The sequence below is a fragment of the Bos grunniens genome, chromosome 5 (genome assembly GCF_055505025.1).
Source record: "Bos grunniens cultivar Pamir isolate PY7600 chromosome 5, Bosgru_T2T1.0, whole genome shotgun sequence".
Lineage (NCBI taxonomy): Eukaryota > Metazoa > Chordata > Mammalia > Artiodactyla > Bovidae > Bos > Bos grunniens.
In genome coordinates this window covers 44,796,940-44,818,927 of record NC_141169.1, presented here as the reverse complement: position 1 = coordinate 44,818,927, position 21,988 = coordinate 44,796,940, and the positions used below count along the sequence as shown (strand labels likewise).

The following is a 21,988-nucleotide window of genomic DNA, read 5'->3' as shown; positions in this document are numbered from 1 at the left end:
ACTTCCATTTTATTCACTCACGCTGCTCTGGAATTGTATTCCCTTCTTTCCACTTAGTAAGCATATACCCTTTCCTCAACTTCAGTTTTCTAGGGTAAGACAAAGATTCTATTATTCAGAATCAGTTTTCTTATTGTATATTTGAAATACATATATTGTATATTTGTGGATGCCACTTGAGTTTGAATTCTCTTTCAAATATAGGCAAGGATGCACCTGATTTTATTTTAAAGCTTTTTGTTTTAAGTAAATTATTATCTGTGAGGGACATTTATCAAAAATCTGCCTCTCGATTTTTTAAACACTCTTAAAGGAGGGGAAACAAGGTCTCAAGGGCAGTAAATGAACTCCTAGGATAAGTAAATATTTAACTGTCCTTGACTTTAAACATTAAATAGTCAGTTTGAACTCGACAATGATTTTTTTAAGTGGCATTACTTCTCAAGGCATCAAGCCTGTTTGGCAAGTTCCTTTAAAGAGGGTTGGAAAAATAATTGAAAGATACATAATTATCCTTTGTTTGATGTTTGGTTATCTTAATGTCATCTAATATTAATGAAAGCTATAGCAAGTGATTGCAATATCCAAATTATTTTCTTTTGACAGATGTGGATACTATATTATTTTTTAAGCATTATTCTGTTAATCACAGACAACTTTTTGATGCAGTTAAATTGTCTTCTATTGAACATGTGTAGGAGTTATATATAATTAATAAAAATAGCCTTAAGGGGGGAAATGAGGCTTCAATGTCAGTGGCAGCATAATCATCTTGAATTCATAAATACCTCTACCTGTAGGGGTCTGGAATCATTAACCAGGATAAATGAAAGACAAAATTGAGTATATTAACCTACAATAATTTTATCCAAGATAAGAAACAAAGTGTTAACCAAAATGTTAGCATACTGCTAAACTACGCAGAACAGAAACAAGTATTTTCTCAGAAGGAAAAACTGAGTCTGCTCTGGAAAGGACCGACAGAGTTGCACAAGTTGAAATAGACCCATCAAGAAAAACAAAACAGAAACAGGACATGATAAATCTAGCAAAGATTACATTCTTGATCATTTGAATTTGAATTTCAAATTACGCAACCATATTTTCTTGAGACTAGAAAAACTTTCAAAACTCCCCCAAAAGACATTGGTAAATAATAGCACTCATACTGAAATATGTACATGTGAAACACAGTCAACTCTTAACTGTCCTACTAATGGATAAGGGTACAGTAGACCCCAAATCAATCAGCAAATGTTTATTAAATGCTCCCTGTGGGAATTTGCCTAGAGATCAACTGCCGAGGCTCCTGCAGCCATTTTCCCTGATCAAACTGGAAATTGCCAGTTTGATCTATGATCTATTTTATAATTGTGTTTGCCTAATCACAAGGCCCTCTGGAGAAGAGAAATAGGGAAGGAATGATAAAGGAGATAGGATGGTTTAAGGGAGGAGAATTTTAAGAAGACAGTGACTTAAATATTGCCCCAGGAACAAGAGGAATAAGGAAAAGATGTTGGAATTACTTAGAAGCAATCACTGGTGTTCTTCAAAAGAGCAATTTCAGACACTTCAACTTCTGACCAAATGAAATCATTGAAACTGGAATTAATCTTGAACAGCTGGAAAATGGAAAAAAATATATGAAACAACTTGTTCTCAGACTTTGTACAACAGGCATTGTGGGACTGTGACCCCTGAGAAAAGATGGCCCTAAGATGGCCCTCAGAGAAGGCAATGGCACCCGACTCCAGTACTTTTGCCTGGAAAATCCCATGGATGGAGGAGCCTGGTGGGCTGCAGTCCATGGGGTCGCTGAGTCAGACACGATTGAGCGACTTCACTTTCAATTTTCACTTCCCACTTCCATGCATTGGAGAAGGAAATGGCAACCCACTCCAGTGTTCTTGCCCGGAGAATCCCAGAGACAGGAGAGCCTGGTGGGCTGCCGTCTATGGGGTCGCACAGAGTCAGACACGACTGAAGCGACGCAGCAGCAGCAGCAAGATGGCCCTGACTTTCTGCCCTGAGACACATGCCTGGCCATCGAGTAGGGAACCCATATAAACCACAATGATTGTCTTGAATTGAGGAGGCAAAGGTCGGAGTTCAGGATACCTAAAGCTGATGGAAGCTGTAGGGCAGAGTTGCAGGGAGGAGGAAGCTACCTAGAAAGAAAGTTCCAGAAATCTGTTTAGGCTCATTTTGAATCTTTGCTGAATACAGTGAAACTCCATAGTTTGGTAAAGAGGCTTAGGAGCTGTGAGCTGAACAGTTTCTGAGCTTACACAAGGAAAATTGCTCAAGTTCTGACTAGCCAGAGAGGAGTGTTCTCGATGATCACTAGGAACATTCAGTAGTGACTAGAGAAAGGCCATGCTTTAGGAGTCTTACTAAACTAGTCCTGGAAGAAAGGCTACTTTATATCTGCCCTAAAAAGGCTTAAAAGCAAGCCCCCAAAGGATCAAGTACCCTTTACTACCTGTCAGAATAAAACACAAATCTTTAAGGAAAAGCAACAAAATCTAGACACTCAACAGTGTAAAATGCACAATATCCAGTAAGATATTACTAAACATGCCAAGAAGCAGAAATATGTGACCTATAACCAGGAGAAAAATTGCTCAAAAGAAACAGACCCAGGAATGATAGAGATGCATAGAATTCACAGACAAGAATGTTAAAGCAGCTATTATGTTTGACTATTTAAATGAAAACATGGTCAGTGAGGAGAGGAATGGAGGACATTCAACAAAAGAGAAATGAAGTTTCAACAAAGTGGTGGAAAGGGATATCAGACCGAAAAAAGGGAAGGGATGAGGAGGGCAAGATGAAGATAGTGGGCAAACACTGATTATTTAAGAAGTCTGATTTCTTAAGTATGTATGTATGACAAAGACTGAAAGGGCAGCAAGACCTGTCAAAGGCTTGGGTTGTTGGCTTATTTATTTATTTTCTCTGAGGGAAAAAAAATTAGAAGCTAAAAATGCAAACTAAAGAAAACAAAGTTGTTGGGGGAAAAAAAATGTTTAATTGTTAGAAAGAAGAACTTCAGTGAGGTTAATGGCCTTAGGAAGCTTTAGGAGAGAAAACTCTTACCTCTAAGGAGAGCAGGAATGATTTTTTTTCCTGAGGTAATGGAAAGAAGGTGAATATAAAACAGAAATAGAAAGTTCTAGGGGATTAAACAAGGTAATTAAGAGTGAACAGTAAGCAAAACCACTCACTAAGAGGCTGTCGGATTGGGGAATCCAATGAGTGAGAAAATGAGAAGAGGGAGCTTGAACCAGTGACTGTGGAAAGCAAGCCTCAGAGAAAATATCAGATAAATAAAAGGATTTCAAAGGTTTACACCTTTGTAAATGTTACACCCCATAACAGCCCCATTTCCCCAAACACTGTGAATTGATTGGATGCCAGTAAGAAGGAAATTCTAAAATGCAAAGGAGGGATTTGAGTTCAAATGCTAAAAGAAAGATGATTTCCATTTTTCTTTTAGTATATAAATCCTAGTGAAAACTTTGTGAGAATAATAATGTGGAGAGGGTTAGAATTGTGAAGAGACTGTGGACTGGAAAAGAAGAAGGAAAATGAGAAGTGGGAAAAACTTCGGATGAATAAAGCCAGGGTAGAATGGCTGTGAACATCAGACTATTACATTTTTACTTCCGAAAGTACATTTTGGGTAATAACTATGCATAAGTGGTATTTGGTTGCAATAAAAACTACAAAGTCAGTTACATTTCTGTCTTGTGTGGTCAAGGAGTCAGACAACATAATGTTGTGTCTGGTCTTTGACACTGACCATCTCTATGTGCTAGTCATCTCATCTCTCTGTGTCAGTTTCTACATCTGTAAAATGGGCAGAATGCCAGTTATGCCTATTTCAGATGAACTTGCACGAATCGGATTTGAGTATACATGAAAACACTTTGTATGCTGTTAAATGCTATGAAGCATAAGTACAGACTTTTTCTGTGCTTTCTACCCAGCTCGCAGACTTTTCTTTCTCTTTGTCATTGTTCAATCACTCAGTCATGTCCAACTGTTTGTTACCCCATGGACTGCAACATGCCAGGCTTTCCTGTCCTTCACTATCTCTTGGAGTTTGCTCAAACTCATGTCCATTCAGTCGATGGTGCCATCCAACCATCTCACCCTCTCTTGCCCACTTCTTTTCCTGCCCTCAAACTTTCCCAGCATTTCAGGGTCTTTTCCAGTGAATCGGCTCTTTGCATCAGGGGGCCAAAGTATTGGAGCTTCAGTTCAGCATCAGTCCTTCCAATGAATATTCAGGACTGATTTCCTTTAGGATTGACTGGTTTGCTTTCCTTGCTGTCCAAGGGACTCTCAAGAGTCGTCTCTAGCACCACAGTTTGCAAGCATCACCTAACCATCCAGCAGGATGATTCCACTCCCCATGTTGGATTTGTCACATCACTCCACCCACTACCTACAATTGATCGGATCAGGATTGAACACTGAATCCTAGATGAACCCATTAGATTCTCTCTTCTGAGAATTTAGAATTGGAACCAAGATTATCCAATTAGAAATGGTCATCTGAACAGAAATGTCAACTCGGGCATACTAGGTTGGCCATAGGCTGCCTGCTGAGAGTATGGAGATGTAGAGAAAGCTTGCCTAGAGAGAGAATAAGGCTTATAGGAAGGGAGAAACTGCAATGAGAAGAGAGAGGTTAATACTTCTGATAGCTGTACAGCTCTGGGATCTTCCTCCTGCGGCCTGACTATTTTACTGTTTCTGTAAAACACTCCTGTGTCCTACAGATAAAATCTTTTTTTTTTTTTTTTTTTTACGTAATACGGCTCAAGCGTTTTTGGTTTTGTTTTTTTGTAATTTGCAACTAAAGAATCTTAGCTAAAGCAACATAGTGGATTGAATAGCTCCCCCCTCCAAAAAAAAATCACACCTACCCAGAACTTCAGAACGTGTCCTTATATGGAAATAGGATCTTTGAAGATATAATTAGTTAAGATGAGGTTTTTGTGCTAGATAATAGTGGTGACCAGGGTTTTCATGAGAATACAAGAGGACAAAAGAAATGCACACAGAGAAGTCCATGTTGAGATGAAGATGGGCAGAGACTAGAGTTACCCTGCCACAGGTCAAGGAATGCCTGAGACCACCAAAAGGTTGAAGAAACAAAGAAATTCTTCCTGAGATCCTTCAAAGGGAGTGTGGCCCTGCTGACACCTTGATTTCAGACTTCTGGCCTCCAGAACGGTGAGAGAATAAATGTTTTTTCTAATTTATTTGTTTTTTAATTGAAGGATAATTGCTTTACAGAATTTTGTTGTTCTCTGTCACACCTCGACATGAGGAAACTCAAACAGGGGCTCTGTATCAACCTAGAGGCGGGTGGGATGGGGAGGGAGATGGGAAGGAGGTTCAAGACGGAGGGGACATATGTATACCTATGGCTGATTCATGTTGAGAATAAATTCATGTTGGTTTAAAGCCACTCAGTTTATGCTGCTTTTTACAGCAGTCCCAGAAAACCAGTACAAGTATTATAGGATGGGGTGTTCAAGCTCTGTTATAGAAAGGTCTAGGCTCTATACTAAGAAGAGACCCTTGAATCTCTTAAGTGCCTTTTAAGCCCACAGCCCCTTTCTGAGAAATAGGCCATTTAAGGTTTGTTCTGCATAAAGCTGTTCTATTTCTTGCCAGGTGAAACAAACCCTACTACTCCGGCTACACTTGGTTGGAGCCAAAGTCCCATGAGAATGGGCTAGCCAGAAGGAGGCCAAAAAGAGCTTGGTGTCCAACTGCCTAGGAAGGACACTGTGTATTGGACAGTGACAAACGGACTCAACCAGGAAATGTAAATACTAGCTAAAGAGTAGGCAATAATCCAATCCGTGCTGAGCCTTTGTTTTATTTCTTCATGAGCCTATAGATCATCCCTGTCTGGGAAGCTCTGTGACCAAGAATGGCTGCCCAGGTGACAGGGGGCTCCTCATGCTGTTCCAGGAGTCCCAGCACTGAACCTCCATCATCAGAGACCATTTGGGCATGCTTCCTATTTCAACCTGTCTTAGTCTGCTCAGGCTGCCATGACAAAAAGCTGTAGACTATGTGACCTCAACATCAAAAATTTATTTCTCACAATTCTGGAGACTGGGAAATCCAAGACCAAGGTGTGGACCTATTAAATTCCTAATGAGGGCTCTCTTCCTGGCTTGCACAGGACCACTTCCTTTCCTGTGTTCTCACAAACACTTTCCTTGGTGGGTGCACAGAGAGAAAGAGAGAGATCTCTATCCTCCTTTTTTTCTTTTTAAAATTGTATTTATCTTCGGCTGTGCTGGGTCTTCGTTGCTGCACAGGCTTTTCCCTAGCTGTAGTGACTGAGGGCTACCCCCAGGTGTGGTGCCCGGGATTCTCACTGAGGTGGCTTCTCTTGTTGCAGAGCAAAAGATCTAGAGCACAGGCTCAGTCGTCGTGCACGCGCTTAGTTGCTCCATGGCATGTAGGATTCTCCCCGATCAGGGATCAGACCTGTGTCCCCTGCATTGGCAGGTGGAGTCTTTACCACTGAGCCAGCAGGGAAGCTCCTCTGTCCCTCTCAGTATGTTGTTCTTGTTTAGTTACTAAGTCGTGTCTGACTCTTTGTGACCCCATGGACTCCATGTGACCCCGCCAGGATCCTCTGTCCATGGGATTTCCCAGGCAAGAATACTGGAGTGGGTTGTCATTTCCTTCTCCAGGGGATCTTCCCTGGAGAATCTTCCCAACCCAGGGATGGAACTTGCATTTCCTGCATTGGCAGGTGGATTCTTTACCACTGAGCCACCTGGGAAGCCCTCTTCTTATAAGACCACCAATTCTGTCAATTAGGACCCCAACCTATGACCTCATTTAACCTTAATTATCTCCTAAAAGCCCTATCTCCAAGTATAATCAAACTGGGAGCTTAGGGCTTCAACATATGGATGGGAGTAAACACTAAGCTTACAGTACTCAAGAATGAATATGATGATCGTGAAGATTTAATATTCATTTTGGAGGATGGGGGTGCAAATTAAAAATGTGTCCCAAACTTTGCCGCTGCTTCTCCTCCTTCACTCCTTGGTGATGTCACACAAAATCCCCAGTTCCCTGAGGTCTCCCTTCCAGAATGTCTGCTGGAGAGCTTGTTTCATGGGACTGGCCCAGTCCTGCTGGAAGGCAAAAATGTGTTCTCGAAGTGTACACACAGAGTCACTGATTTTTCTCCTTACAGTTTTGTTAGAGTCTTTTTACCAAACAGCTGGTTCATTCTTGATTCCAATGCAAAAGTTACACTGAAAGACAATCTAGGATAATTTCTGTCACCTTGCCAAGTCACAAAGTGCTTCTAAATTATAAATTATTATACACACATGTATATGTACATATACATATATACACATTTAAAAATATATATTTATATTATACATATATTTATAGATATATTTTATGTGTATTACACACACACACATATGTATGTCAATTATACTTCCTATGTATCTGGTATTATACTAAGTGATTTGCATATTTCAACACATTTTATCCTTACAACAATTTCAGGCTGTATTAGTATTTAATAGTCCAGAAAATAAAAGCACAAAGAGGTTAAATAAGTTTCCCAGGCCCATACAGCTGGTACTAATGCTAGGACTTGACCCACACAGACTGGTTTCAGAGTTCACGCCCTTAACTACTATACTTTGTAGCCAAATTGATAAGCCATAGTCTCAGCTATAAGAAACTGCTAGTGTATTTATTGGGGCAAATGATGAGCAAGAGGCATAGGAAGATTGGAATCAGAAAATTATTTTAGGAAACACATCATTTTGAATGAACCATCTCTCAGCCTACTATTTCTATATAGACTCTGATGGCCATGTAGTAACTGCCAGTCCCAGAAGTAAACACAACTTGCCTTGGAATAAGATGATATCAGTGAAGGGCTCTGTGTGTTAACTTTATCTGTTTCTGGACAGTGGGCCATAAACCATCTGGTATATGTGGAGAGAGGCATAAAGTCTTTCTCACCAGAGTCTGTGTGTCCTGAGTAAAAAGTTGGTTGCTCTAAAGTCTTATCCCCAGGGCAGAAAGGAAAGAAGATTGTGCTCCTTCCCATAGCTCCTACTAATCAAGTGCCCCTGTGTGCTCCAACAAGAGGTTCTTCTTAGTTGGATGAATGGATGTGTAGAGAGGCAGGAGGCCAGGACTTATGGGCTCAAGAATGTGTAAGATTTATTGGAGCTGCTGGTTAGAACACTGCTGTTTTCGTGAACTGGACCAAAAATGCTCTCACACCAAGCTTTCACCAATAAAATAAATAGCCTCAGGTGTCTATCGACCTAAGAGGACCTGCTTGTAGTTGATATAATTGCCAAACCACTCTCTGGGAACTTGACAGATGAGTCCTTTAGCTTTCAATCCAGGATGAGAATTTGCACCAAAAAACAAGACTAATGTTTTTTTGAAAGAAATATAAATACCCATTTTCTTAATCTTTCATTCATTCATTCAGCAAATATTTATCAAATACCTACTGTGTGATAAGCACTGTTCTTGGAGATTGAAATACATCAGTGAGCAAAACAAAGATTCATGCCTGCGTGGGACTTGTACTCTAGTGTGGGGAGATAGATGAATAGCAGTAGACTTATTTATTAATAAGTAAATAATATGGTGTGGATGAAGAGGCTTTCAGTGTTATAGAAAAAGAAAGAAGAGCAGAATAAGAAGGATTGAAAGTGCAGAGGGATGGTTTCAATCTTAAATAGAATGGTTAAGGTAGACCATCTTAAGAAGGTAACATTTGAGCAGACTTGAAGGACTTGAAAGGAGTAGCCTTATGGACATCTGGGGAAAGAGCATAGCAGGCAAAGGGAACAGCAAAGCAGGAGTGTGCCCAGTATGTTTGAAGAATAGTAGGAAGCTAGGATGGTAGAGCAGTTGGTGAGGGGTGGTGTGGAGCAGGGGGGATGGACTGTGGAAGATGGAGAAAAGTAACAAGGACCTGATCATGTGACGGTGTGTAGGCCACTGTCAGGATACTTTTACACTGTAGGATTTTACTCTGAATGAGATGGAACTCTATTAGAAGAGTTTTGAGCAAAGAAGTGACATGCTCTCTCTTATGTTATAACCAGATCACTTTGACTGCTATGTTGCAAGTTGATTGTAAGAGTAGAAATTGGAAAACCAGGTAGAATGCAATTCAGTTATCAAGAAGAAAGGATGCTGGCAGGGACCAGATTGTAAGAGTGGAGGTGGTGAGAAATAGTAATATTTGGGGTAGAATTTAAGGGTAGAGACAGTTGGAATTGCTATGGATTAGATGTGGTAGAATGAAAAAGTTGGCTTAAAGCTCAACATTCAGACAATGAAGATCATGGCATCTGGTCCCATTACTTCATGGGAAATAGATGGGGAAACAGTGGAAACAGTTTCAGACTTTATTTTTCTGGGCTCCAAAATCACTGCAGATGGTGACTACAGCCATGAAATTAAAAGACGCTTACTCCTTGGAAGGAAAGTTATGACCAACCTAGATAGCATATTCAAAAGCAGAGACATTACTTTGCCAACAAAGGTTCGTCTAGTCAAGGCTATGGTTTTTCCTGTGGTCATGTATGGATGTGAGAGTTGGACTGTGAAGAAAGCTGAGCACCGAAGAATTGATGCTTTTGAACTGTGGTGTTGGAGAAGACTCTTGAGAGTCCCTTGGACTGCAAGGAGATCCAACCAGTCCATTCTGAAGGAGATCAGCCCTGGGATTTCTTTGGAAGGAATGATGCTAAAGCTGAAACTCCAGTACTTTGGCCACCTCGTGTGAAGAGTTGACTCATTGGAAAAGACTCTGATGCTGGCGGGGGGATTAGGGGCAGGAGGAGAAGGGGACGACAGAGGATGAGATGGCTGGATGGCATCACTGAGTTGATGGACGTGAGTCTGGGTGAACTCTGGGAGTTGGTGATGGACAGGGAGGCCTGGTGTGCTGTGATTCATGGGGTCGCAAAGAGTCGGACATGACTGAGCAACTGAACTAAACTGAAGATGTGGTATGTAAGAAAGAAAGAAAAAAACAAGTCAGATGACTGCAACCATTAAGATGGAGAAGACTGCATATGGGGCAGGTTGTTGGATATATAATTGTGGAGGTCACAGGAAAAATGCTGGAGATAAATGGAAATAGATGTGGAGTTGCTAATCCACAGACATATTTAAAGTCAAAGGCTGGATTAGATCACAAAGGAAACGATATGTATAGAGAAGAGGTCCAAGGAGTAGGCCTTTAAGCTTAATACTCCAACATTAAGGGATTGGGAGAAAAAGAGGGTTCAAAAAAGGAGAGCAAGATGGAATAACCAAGAGGTAGGAGGGTAACCTAAATGCGAAATTCTGGAAGTCAAGTGAAGAAAGTATGTCATGGAGTTGTCATGACATGAAGTATGTATGTCATAGCTGACATCAACTGTGTCAAATGCTGTTGAAAAGTCAAGTAAGATGAGGACTGGGAATGATCACTGGATTTACCAATATGGAGATCATTGGTGATTTTGCTAACAAACGTTTTACTGGAGTGATGAGAAAAATCTGGATTGGAATATGTGTACAAATAAATGGGTGCATTTTATTATGTATAAATTATACCTCGATAAAGTTGATTTAAAAGCTCAAGAACAGCCACTTCTTTCAGTGGCTAAGACTCTGAGTTCCCAATGCAGGGTGCCAGGGTTCGATCCCTGATCAGTGAAACCAGATCCTACAGGCCACAACTAAGAGTTCAGATGCCACAACTAAAAGATCTGATGTGCAGCAACTAAGATCTGGTGCAACCAAATAAATAAATAAATAATAAATATTTTAATTAAAAAATAAAAGCATAAAAAATTAAAAATAAAAGCACAAGAAGAGAGGAAGTATGAAATAGGATAACCAAAACTTGGAATTACCACAAACATCCATCAAGATTAGAATGAGTACATAAATTACAGCATAGTCATCCAAGGGAATATTATAGACTAAGAAGGGGTCTGCAAGCTACAACCTGAGAGTCAAATCCAGCACAGGGTTTTTCTTTTTTTTTTTTTTAATCAAGTTGCACTGAGACAGAGACACAACCATTTGTTTACATAATATCCATGGCTGCTTCAGTGGGCTGCAGCAGCAGAGTTGAGTAGTTGTGCTAAAGCCCTATATCCACAAAGCCTCAAATATTTACTATCTTGTCCTTTACAGAAGATGTTTGCAAATCTCTGGTCTACAGCAGTCAGAATGAGTGGACTATTGCTATTCATAACACCATGGACTAATTTCACAAATAAAATGTAGAGGGGAAAGAAGCCAGATACAAAGGAGTATAACATCATTTGTATAAAGTTCAAGAATGGGAAAATCAGTCTAGGATGCTAGAAGTAAGAATAGTGGTTACTTGGGGTTGGTGACTGGGAAGGATCAGGAGGTGAGCTTCAGGGGTGCTGATGACCATCTTCCTTTTTAAAAAATGTCTTTTGGCTGCACCATCTGGCACATGGGATCTGAATTCCCCAACCGAGGATCAAACCCATGCCTCCTGCCTTGGACCACCAGGGAAGTCATTGGTGCTTATGATCTTCTAATTCTTGATCTGGTGCTGGTTACCAGGATTGTTCACTTGGTGAAAATTAACTGAGCGCTTAGGATTTTCTGCACACTTCTGAATGTCTAAAATAAAGTTTATTAAAAATTAAAAATGGTAAGAGAGGAACTAGAGACAGGGATTATAGCAACTCCTTCATGAAGTTTTGCTGCAAAGGGGAGGAAAGTTGTGAGGGGTAGTTCACAGAGGGAGTAGGGTTAAATAAAGTTGTTTTTGTTTTGTTTTTTAAGCTGGGAGAAATAATAGCATGTTGATGGGAGGAGAAAATTGAGGACTTTCGAAGAGAAAGGGAAAAATGCTAGATTGATGTCCTTGACTAGATGAGAGGGGATGCAGTCTGGTATGTACTGGCTTTGAACAGGAGCACAGGGAATTCATCTATGCTAACAGCATATTTTGGATAACTTAAGACACCTATGACCTGGTGGTAAAAAATAAGAATAAGTCTTGGTTACCAAGGAATTCCTTTATGATTTTCCCAAAGCACTTCCCTATTAGCCACTTGGTAAACAACAACTTTACTGACAGTCAGTACTTCACAGGTCACACACACCTCATTCAACACTCACTTTCTATTTCATACAGTCGAATTCCTGTCTTTCTGATGAGATAGCATGTCCTAGCCCAGAATAGCTAAAGTGATAGCCTGGTTCCTATGACTAAGCCAGGAACATAACCAGTCTCTGCATTCATTTCCTAGGGGCTACCATGATAAAATGGGCTTCTCCCATGGCTCAGTGGTAAAGAATCTGCCTGTGATGCAGGAGATGTAGGTTCAATCCCTGGGTCAGGAAGATACACTGAAGGAACGCATGACAACCCACTTCAGTATTCTTGCTTGGAGAACCCCATGGACAGAGGAGCCTAGTGGGCTATGGTCCTACAGTCACAAAGAGTTGGACACGAACAAAGTGATTGAGTACACACACACCATAATAACGTACCACAAACGAATGCCTCAACAACAGAAATCTATTGTCTTACAGTTCTGGAAGCTAGAAGAATGAGATCAAGATATTGGCAGGGAGAGAGAATGTCCCCTTCTGTCTCCTTCTTCTCTCATAGCATTTGGTGGCAATCATTGGCTTTCCCTGACTTATAGGTACATTGCCCTGATCTCACGTGGTTGTTTTCTCTGTGTGCTTTGTCTGTTTTCTAAATTTCCCTTTTTTATAAAGACACCAGCAATATAGTGTTGGAAACCCACCTTACTTCGATATGACCTCCTTTTAACCAACCACATCTATAAAGACCTTATTTTTAAGTAAGTTCACAGTTTGAGGTCCTGGAGTGTTAGGGCTTCAAGATATAAATTTAGGGTTGAGAGGGACACAATTCAACCCATGACAGTCTTGTAATGTCACATTTAGTGTCAACCTTAATGACTGTCGGAGAAGACAATGGCACCCCACTCCAGTACTCTTGCCTGGAAAATCCCATGGATGGAGGAGCCTGGTAGGCTGCAGTCCATGGGGTTGCAGGGAGTCGGACACGACTGAGAGACTTCACTTTCAATTTTCACCTTCATGCACTGGAGAAGGCAATGGCAACCCACTCCAGTGTTCTTGCCTGGAGAATCCCATGGACGGAGGAGCCTGGTAGGCTGCAGTCCATGGGGTCTCGAAGAGTCGGACACAACTGAGCGACTTCACTTCACTTAATGACTGTAGGGTAGGCAACTGCAGACCAGATAGGACTGAGATTCCGTGAGATTGAAAAGACCTTCTTTGTGTGTCTCATGCCTGCCAATCCCATCATTTGAACCTGCTGTTTTTGAAATGACTCTGATATGACTGTTTGACCTGTTATAGAGGCAGAACCTTGAAAAATAAGAGATAATGACTGGAAAGGTGAGAGGTGAAGGGAATTGCAGAGGGAGGCGTTCTAACACGGTGACTATTTGTATTGAATAAATGTTTGTCTTTTACAAAATAAAAGCTGCTTTCCCAGGCTTTACTTCTGAGATTCTTTTTTTAAAAATATTTACTTGCTTACTTATTTATTTGGCCGCACTTAGAATCTTAGCTGTGGCACTTGGAATCTTTGTTCTTAGCTGTGGCACTTGGAATCTTCATTCCCTGACCAGGGATCAAACTCTTTTCCCTTGCATTGCAAGGCAGATTGTTAAATACTGGCCCCCCAGAGAAGTCCCACCCCTGAGGTTCTGATTCTGTAGGCCTAGAGCCCAGGAATCTGCATTTTTAGCCTGTTTTAAAGTGATTTGGATGCCATAGTCTGACAAAGAGTTTCTTAAAGAGCCAGTGGGGAAATTGAAGCAACAAGACACTGGGCCTTGCCAACTAGAGAGTGGACAGAACCATAGAACCCCTGAGGTCAGAGCTCCAAGTGCCCGGCAAGACAGTCAAGATCACCTCCTCATTTTCCAGATGAGAAAATAGAGCCAAGAGATGATGAAATCAGGAAATTTTGAGCATTTAAGAACAAAGAGAGACACAAAAATAGGACTTAAATATAAAAAGAGGATTACAATGGATAAAATGAAAAGAGAGACAAGAAATGTGAGGAGCTGTCCCTTAAGCCCATGTCTAGACTAGATAATGTCTCCTTTCTCTTTGTCATGTTATAGAAGGTGTCAGGCTTCAGAGTGGGCCACCGCCATTCTTTTGAGGTAGGCCTGGGCTCCTAAAGAAGGTTATTTACCCACAGGATAAAGAATAAGTCTGTTTGAATATTTATTTGTTGGAGTTCATTGCTTTTCATGGCACTGCCTCATCCTTAGCAGGCAAAGATAGAGTAAGAACCCAAGAAAAATACTTGGAGTGTGGAATTAATCAATAATTTTCAATTAACTGTGATTAGATTTTGACAGATAGACTTCTGAGTATAATAATTCTAAATTCCAAATTCTGAGTATAATAATCTATACCTGAAGAGCTTCTTTACTGGTCTTTCAGCTTCTTAACTTCTTCTTAATATTCACAGTCACCCTGTAGTAGGTATTACCCTTGCTGGGCAGATATTTTAAAGATGAAAATCTTATCATACCCTTTCACTGTTAATAATCTTTCAGTGATTCCTCATTCTTCGCCAATTGACTCATTAATCCTTCCTTGGGGAACTGTGTTATAAGCTTAACCTAATAGAAAAAAGGAGGGGCAATTTGGACAAGGATGTACATAATAGCTTTACTCATGATATTAAAAAACTGGAAACAAACCAAAACCCAACAATAAATGGCAGGGCTAAGCAAATCCTGCTGTATCAACACACTGGAATACTCTGTACCTCCTGTAAATGATAAGAATCTGGTCTGTACTGAGGCAGGAGGTGTATCTAAAGGTGGGAAATGTGAAATAAACTTTTTTTTTTTTTGAAATAAACTTTTATACCCTGCTTTTGTCTCTGTAAAAATATACATGTTCACACTGACAAAGACTAGACAGTAATAAAATATTTGGTATTGTATGTGAATTAGATTTTCTGTTTAACTATGACATGAAATTTTTAATGGGAGAAATAATGCCCTTGGAATTTTCTGCTGGGGGCACTCACATAGGATTTTTATCCTATGAAGAAAAAACTAGATGTGGAACTTAAAAACCCAAGACCTCAGTACAGGGAGTTCCTTAGTTGCCCAGTGGTTAGTACTCTACACTGCTGAGGATGTGGGTTCAGTCATTGGTTGGAGAACTAGGATCCTTAAAGCCATGTGACATGGCCCAAAAAAATAGATAAAAATTTTTAAAAATAAATTAAAAGGAGACAAGAGGAATTAGATGGTTTAAAAAAACAGAGACCTCAGTACAACAGGTTGGGCTAAGGACACGGTGAGAGTTTTATGTTGGGATGTTAGTGGTTGAGTCAATTCAAGTCAGAATGGGGTCAGGACAGACAGCCCACAGCCCATGGGGCTTAGTGTGCTCACAGATGCACATGCACGCTTGGGCCATGGTCACGTCAGGTACTGCTGCCATAGCAGCTCAAAGCCACTGGGAAGTTACAGAGCAGCAAAAGAACTGCCCTCCTAACCAAGAGAAAAACTGGTCAGACTTGATCAAGCAGAACATTAGTCTGTGATGTCAAACTGACCTTAAGCACAGTTTCCAAGAGGCTCCAGGAACAGTTCACCGAGTTCTCTTCTCTTTATTGGTATTTATCGCTTAAAAGCATAGTTTTGAAAGCCCACTATTAATGCACACAAATTTCTGAAGCATCTGAACTTCAGTATCTTTTCAAATGTGTTCCTTAGGTCTCTTCCTAGTTCTCATCCAGGGTTCTTCCCCTGACCCTAAATCTTACAGTATTTACTGTATCTTTCATTAAACAATGTGATTGCTAATTGAATCCTAGTGGGTTGATGGTCAGAGATGTTGTTCTTCTAGATTCTCTGGGTTTTTTGTCTTTGTGAATCTGGATCCTCAATCTTGGCTTATCCTGGGTTGGCTGGGACCTAAGAAAAACTGGGTCATGCATCCCAAATTCATGTGAGTCTGGTTTGTATCAGAAAATCAATTTAATCATTTACAATGAGAAATGATTGGTAGCAGCCAAGTGGGGTGATATTTATGTTGCTCAGTTTGCAAGTTCTCTTCCCACGAAGGAAACAAAGACCAGAAGTCTGTTGCTGTGAGAGCATAAGTTTTTGGTACAAGGAAAGGGGTCTCAGAGAGATTTATTTATAAATTGATCTGCTTAGAGTTCCCTGATTCCCTTTAACAGTGTCTACTCCTCTAAAGGTCTAGCTCACACTTTACCTATTCTGTGAAACTTCTTCTACCCCTGGGTCCTTGGGAAAAATGAGTCACTCACCCAACCAGGTAACCATAACTTTTATACCTATTATAGCACCAATCGCTTGTATTCTACTAGTTCTTGATGTACCTGTCTCCCTTGCTGTTTCAATAGTTGAGACAGTGACAGAGTCCCTGTCCACTTCTGTTTTCTCAATGCCTTCAGTTCAGTTCAGTCTCAATGCCTAGCACTTAATTATTCAGTGTAGAGCTGCTTAATAAATGAAGGAAAGAGTGAACAAATGAGATTTTCTCCATCTACCCCAATGACCTTCTTAAGTCAAGTTGTATTACTTGGGTGTAGATAGATATTAAGAGCAATCTGGTGACTTCCCTGGTGGTCCAGTTGTTAAGACTTCGCCATCCAATGCAGAGGGTGCTGGATTGATCCCTGGTTGGGGAGCTAAGATCGCATATGCCTTGTGGCCAAAGAAACAAATCAAACAAAAAACAGAACCAATATTGTAACAAATTCAATAGAGACTTTAAAAATGATCCACATTAAAAAAAAAAAAAAAAAAGACCAATTTGTGTGTATGTGTGAGAGAGAGAGAATGAATACTATTCCCAAATGGGGAGAGACCTAGCCAAATATTATACCATGGGGAACCTATAAAAGCCAGTCTTAGGCAATACTTAATGCTTTACATTTTCTTGCAGGTTAATCTCATTTGATCCTTCTGTGTTTTTCTCTGGCTACATCTTAGGCCCTAGCTTATGTATGCCTTAGCCTGCTCCCTTGTTTTATTGAACAATTTGACCCCTTCCACAAGCATATTGATTTGGATTCTCCTAGTTCACCTTTTATCCCTCCTGCTCTCCTCCATACGCACTCCAGTGTTCTTGCCTGGAGAATCCCAGGGACGGGGGAGCCGGGTGGGCTGCCGTCTCTGGGGTCGCACAGAGTTGGACACGACTGAAGTGACTTAGCAGCAGCAGCAGCCCTCCTCCATTAATCTTTTAGATCCCTACTTCTCAAAGGACCCACAGCATTAATGTCACCTGTGAACTTGTTGGAACTATGGCCCCTCAGGCACCAGAACCACTGAATCAGAATCTGAATTTTAACAAGACCCTTACAAATGATATGTGTGCACATTTGAGTTAGAGAAGCTCTGCTTTAAATCATTATGATGACTGCTGCTCCTGGCTCACGGTTTTCCTTTCTAACTTGTCTCCTGCTATTCTTAAGTCATCAATATCCATTGTATTAGTTATCTGTGACTACGTCTAAAATCAACCTGACTTACTGGCTCAAAATAACAGACATTCTCCATCTCACAATTTCTGTGCATCAGGAATCTGGGCAAGACTTCTCTGGATCTTCTAGCTCAGGGTTTCTCACAGGACTGCAGTTGAGGTGTCAGCTGGGGAGGAGTACTCCAAACTCACTCGTGTGATTGATGGTGGGCCTCGTGTCCTCATGGGTTGTTCCTTGTCTGGTTGATCTCTCGACTGGGCAACTCACAATATGGCTTCATAGAGCAAACGAGCGAAAAAGTAAGAAAGGAGACGTGAGATGGAAGCCAGAGTCTTTCCATAATCTCAGGAATGACAGTCCATTATTTTTGCCTTATTTTATTTGTTACAAGTAAATCACTAAGTCCAATCTATGCTCAAGGGGAAGGGTTACACGGGGTATGAATAACAGGAGGTGGGGATTTTGGGGGAGCAGTCTTAGAGGCTGCCTTACTATATCCCAGTGTGTGCATGCATGTTCAGTCATGACCCCATGGACTGAAGCCCACCAGGCTCCTCTGTCCATGGAATTTCCCAGCAAGAATACTGGAGTGGGTTGCCATTTCTTCCTCCAAGGGACCTTCCAGACACAAGAGATCGAACCTGCAGCCCCTGGCTAAGCAGGCGGATTGGCAGGTGGAGTCTTTGCCACTGAGCCACTTGAGAAGCACATCCAAGTGCATTTTCCTCTAATAACTTGACTGACTAGTTTCTACTTCAGTCATAATCTGTATAACCACACCTGGAACCTCAACACCACTTGGAATTTTATCTTCTCCAAACATTTACCCTCCGTGCTTTCTGTCATGACTACAACTTGTCATTCCCTTTACTTGTCCCACAACTTCACTCACAACAGACTTGACTTCCTAGCCTTTTCATTCTTTCTGCTGCTACTGCTGCTGCTGCTAAGTCACTTCAGTCGTGTCCGACTCTGTGCGACCCGGTAGACGGCAGCCCACCAGGCTCCCCCGTCCCTGGGATTCTCCAGGCAAGAACACTGGAGTGGGTTGCCATTTCCTTCTCCAACGCAGAAAAGTGAAAAGTGAAACTGAAGTCGCTCAGTTGTGTCCGACTCTTAGCGACCCCATGGACTGCAGCCTTCCAGGCTCCTCCGTCCATGGGATTTTCCAGGCAAGAGTACTGGAGTGGGCTGCCGTTGCCTTCTCCATTCATTCTTTCTAGTTCTAGTCTATTAACATCTTTCCTGTCTTACTCAAAGCTCCACACAGGGCATTTGCTACGAGTGGCTAGTTATCTATGGGCTTATTAAAAACCTAGGAACACCTACTCTCACCTATTTGATTTGTAGGACTGTCACCATTCCTTCCCCCACTTTAGGAAAGATCTAGCATTCTCTGGGTTTTCTTCCATTTCCAGGTTGATAAGCACACCTGAAGGAAATCATAAAGACGTGCTGATTGGTTGCATTTCTTCAAATTCCCAAATCTACATTCATTATTCTTAGTCTACCTTTAGCCTTCCTCCAGTGGAAAGCCATTCCCCAGTTTGGCTATTTCCTCTTGAGAATGTTCTTATCTCTTCGTTTATTATTTTTTGTCCCTCAGAAGACTAGGTGCTGATACTTCTTTCTGGGTCTAAACTCTTCAAGTGTACTTTCATTCCATCCTGTCTCACTTGTCTGGCTTTGTTCCATCAGTTCCTCGCTCTGTGTATTGCCTTCTGCCTTTCAGCTTGCAAGCATTTCAACAGTAAAGGCAACCTTGACCCAGTTATAGATTCAAGCTACTTCTTCCTTTTTACCACTAACTGTGTTTTAAAATTTATTATAATTTTCAAATATACGGAAAAGTAGAGTACCATAATAGAGTACCAAAATAGATATCTACATTCTTGCAACTAGTTTTAATAGTTGACATATTTTCTTCATCTTTCTTTTCCTGAAGTATTAAATCAAATTATAGACATCTTGACATTTTACCCCTAAATACTTTCAGTTCAGTTCAGTTCAGTTGCTCAGTCATGTCCGACTCTTTGCGACCCCGTGAATCGCAGTACGCCAGGCCTCCCTGTCCATCACCAACTGCCGGAGTTCACTCAGACTCACGTCCATCAAATCAGTGATGCCATCCAGCCATCTCATCCTCTGTCATCCCCTTCTCCTCCTGCCCCCAATCCCTCCCAGCATCAGAGTCTTTTCCAATGAGTCAACTCTTCGCATGAGGTGGCCAAAGTACTGGAGTTTCAAACGCACCTATTTAAAATGTCATTATCATAATTAGCAAAATTAATAATAATGCCTTCATTTTATGTAACAGACCATGTTTAAATTTTCCCAGTGGTCTAAAAAATGTATTTTAATACTAGCTTTTTTTTTTTCTTTTTTAATGCTAGCTTTTTAAAATAGAGTTCAATTAAAGACCATGCATTGCCTTGGCTGCTATATGGCTTCTCTTTTGATTTCAACAGTGCTTTCCACCCTCTTTTTATGTCACTGAGTTGTTGAAGAGACTGGGCCCATTGTCCCTATTGAATGTTCCACTTTCTGGGTTTGTCTAATTGTTTATTTTTTAGTGTCACTAGGGATGCATCTCGGAGAAGGCAATGGCACCCCACTCCAGTACTCTTGCCTGGAAAATCCCATGGGTGGAGGAGCCAGGTAGGCCACAGTCCATGGGGTCTCGAAGAGTCGGATACAACTGAGCGACTTGACTTTCACTTTTCACTTTTCTGCATTGGAGAAGGAAATGGCAACCCACTCCAGTGTTCTTGCCTGGAGAATCCCAGGGACGAGGGAGCCTGGTGGGCTGCCGTCTGTGGGGTCGCACAGAGTCGGACACGAGTGAAGCGACTTAGCGGCAGCAGCAGCAGGGATTCATCTACCCCTGTATTTTCTGAAATCTGGAGATGAGATATAAAGGCTGATTTCAATTCAACTTAAACATTTTTGTTGGGAATATTGGTAGTTGGTGCTATGTGCTTTATATTGCATCACATCTTAGGCACATAACTTTTTTCTTTTTCTTTATTATTTATGGCTACATCAGGCTCCAGAGCACACAGGCTCAATAGGTGCAGTGCATGGGCTTAGTTGCCCCAAAGCATGTAAGATATTAGTTTCCCAACCAGGGATTTAACCCACATCCCCTGCATTGGAAGGTGGATTCTTAATCAGTGGACCACCAGGGAAGTCTCTATGCATATAACTTCCGACTTTCTCACTTTTAGTGATGCTAACGTTAATCACTGAGTTAAGGAGGCAACAGCCAGATCTTCCCGCTGTTAAGTTACATTTGTTTTTCATTGCAAGCAGTAAATAATCAGTCCATGGAGTGATACTTTGGCCCCATGTAATACCAAGAAGCTTTTAAGACTCTCATATTGCTGCCTTTTACCCCATTCCCTAATTCTTCTTCCCTTCCCTTTCCTCTTCTGTAGAGGTCACTACTGACTTCCTTACCAAGAAAACCAAGAGCCTTTTCATGAAGATGAAAGCAAAGACTTTGAAGGCAAGGAAGGCAGTGATGAAAGGCATCCACAGCCACAATAAAAGAGAAGAAAGGAATGTCATCCACCTTCCAATGGCCTAAAACACTGCAACTCAGAAAGCACCCCAAATATCCTCAGGTGAGCTAGGAAAAACAAGCTTGGTCACTATGCCATCATCAAGGTAACTCTGACCACTGAGTCAGCCATGAAGATAGAGGACAACACATTTGTGTTCATTGTGGATATCAAGGTCAACAAGCACCAGATTAAACAGCCTATGAAGAAGCTCTATGACACTGGTGTGGCCAAGGTCAGTACTCTCATCAGGCTGGATGAAGAGAAGAAGGCATGTGTTCCACTGTTTCCTGACTGATAAATTGAGATCCTCTAAACAGTCCAGCTCAGCAGCAAACTGAGTCCAGCTGGCTAATTTTAACTTGTATTTTTTTTTCACCCATATTTTAAAAATAAAGAATAAAAAGTAAAACCAAAAGAAGAGATTTTGTTCATCTTCCTTGAACTTACTGATATATTTTATATTATTAAACCTTTTTAAATAATATCTTTTCCTCTTTCTTCCATAAAGTTTTGTATTTCAAGTACCTCTCCCTCTAACTGCTTGTTTACATCTAGACATAAAGAGGATCATAGTTCTATTCTTGGTCTTTGATTTGGTCTCTATACTGTCTACTTTATTAATCTTACCCATGTTCACAGTTTAAGCACATTGCTAAAAAAAGAAAAAATGTGTATCTCTACCTTGACATTCTGTAGCTTTTTGACATTTACACCTGGAATCCCATCAGGTATAATTTAAACTCAACCAGCATAAAAGAAAACTCATATTTCTCTGTACCTCTATCCTCCCAATATTGGAGCTTTGATTGTTTCAATGTTTATGTTT

The 21,988-nt window shown here is 40.9% G+C and overlaps 1 long non-coding RNA gene across 1 annotated transcript; it reads left to right on the top strand.

The window, feature by feature from the left end:
- The first annotated feature begins 4,795 nt into the window (after positions 1–4,795).
- Positions 4,796–21,580, top strand: LOC147371832 (uncharacterized). Its single transcript, XR_015163786.1, has 2 exons — positions 4,796–5,247; positions 21,034–21,580. It is a non-coding gene; the product is annotated as an uncharacterized LOC147371832 (long non-coding RNA).
- Positions 21,581–21,988: the final 408 nt, after the last annotated feature.